The sequence below is a fragment of the Arachis ipaensis genome, chromosome B03 (assembly GCF_000816755.2).
Source record: "Arachis ipaensis cultivar K30076 chromosome B03, Araip1.1, whole genome shotgun sequence".
In the NCBI taxonomy this organism is placed as follows: domain Eukaryota; kingdom Viridiplantae; phylum Streptophyta; class Magnoliopsida; order Fabales; family Fabaceae; genus Arachis; species Arachis ipaensis.
The window spans coordinates 120,147,375-120,149,478 of NC_029787.2; positions in this window are offsets into that span (position 1 = coordinate 120,147,375).

Genomic DNA, 2,104 nt, shown 5'->3' on the forward strand with positions numbered 1-2,104 from the left:
TGCCCCCAAATCCCAAAATTTCTCCCTCCCTCCCAGCAAAATCCCCATTCCCTCCTAACTTAAAACAAAAAGAACCCAATCACTTCGCGTCACAACCCCATTCTCACCGTTTTCCTTCGAGCCAGCCCCCACCTTCGCCGAGCTCCTCCGAACCCCCTCCATCGTACGTCGTTTCCCTTCCTCCTAACTATTGTCGTTCACCTTCCTCCCAGCCCCTACTTCGTCACAGCCCCCAAATTCTGCTGCTGGAATGAACAAATTCTGAATTATTTGTGCAGTAGTGATAACTTTGATGAATTTCTGAGTCTAAGCTATCACTACTGCTGCATTCTTGCAATAGCTGCTATTTGAAGTGAATGATAGTTGTGAATAATTCTTGAGTGTTGCTTTGGATGAATGTTTTTCTTCTTTTGCTGCATATGTATTACATCATCAAAATTATTTTTGTAAGATATCTAACATGTTTATTTCTTTTACGTACGTGCAGGAAGACATGATGTGATGAAGAAAATATGTTCCATACAAATATCACATAGGATGGGTCTTACAATGACCTTAGTTATGTAAATGTAATATTTTGATGTGTTATGTACTTTTTGAGGTATTACATGTAATTGAAAAAATTTCACTCTATTTGAATTTGTGTTGTTTAGACTAAAGATTAAACATATCTATCTTATAATGAAACTTTTATGATTTAGATTTCTTGAATTTCTTATTTTTAGATTTATTTTATGATTATTATCATTTTGGGATGTGATTATAATTTAAAAAAATTGAATCTCAAAAACAACAACAGGCTATAGTCACCGTTTTAAAAAAACCGTGACCATAGATAGAGCTATGGTCACGGTTTTAAGGAGGGGTGACTATAGAGGCTATGGCCACGGTGACAAATTGTGACCATAGATAGGGCTATGGTCACGGTTTTAAGGAGGGGTGACCATAGAGGCTATGGTCACGATTTTAGGTGGGGTGACCATAGATAGGGCTATGGTCACAGTTTTAAGGAAGGGTGACCATAGAGGCTATGACCACGGTGAAAACCGTGACCATAGCCTTATCTATGGTCACGGTAAAAAAACGTAGCCTAAAGTGTCAGATTTTAAAAATTGAAACCGTGACCATAGATCAAAAAATCGTGACTATAGACCTATGGCCACGAGAAAATAGGCCACAGTAAAAAACCGTGACTATAGATCCAAAACCGTGACCATAGATCTATGGTCATCCTTTTTACTAGCTACCGTGATTATAGGCCTTTTTTTTGTAGTGCAAAAAATAAAAAAATGAACCCATATATAATATATGTATATAGAATTTAATATCATCTGTAAAGATAAAAAAATAAATATTATTAATCTAAAACCCATTAAATTTCTGGTACTAAAATTAATGATAAGTATAGAAAGTATTTAGTAGAAAGAAGAATAACATAGTAATCTGGTTAATCGAGAAAAACCCGTTCAATTCTTTTATATATACCTTTCCTTAAGATTAATTTTCTGTATATTTATTTACTATCCATCATTAAATAAAGCGACTAATAATTTGTATTGGATTAGGGACTAGGACGTTGTACAACTACATCTTCTCTAATCTTCGAAAAACTCATGTAGAGAAATTAATTCTAAGAGAATCTTCACGTTTTTGTTCTTTTATAAATAATTAAATTAAATATACATAGTTTTCATTTTTCAACCATCACATAAAATAGTTGCATTCACACACCTGATCTAGACTCATCATCAAATATGGTGTCACTTCATATGGGTCCAAGAAAAAAGGGTACACAGTTATAGAAATTCAGAGGAATGGCCGAGAAGTTTGACTTATATATTTTGGAAGGGCCACGATCTTAAACCTTCCAACGTTTGCTCAACTTTGGCATAATGCATTATTATTATTAGGAATTTGCTTTTTCCAAATTCATGATGTAACCATGCATTTCGGCTACTGCAAATGCATGCCACTTTACAATTTGCTGGCAGCTGTGAAGAACATTCTTTATTATGTATTTCTAATTTTCTATGTTAAAGTAGTATTGGTTGATAATAAGTTTGATCTATTATCTATATGCATTATCATTGCAAAAGTCTTGTCC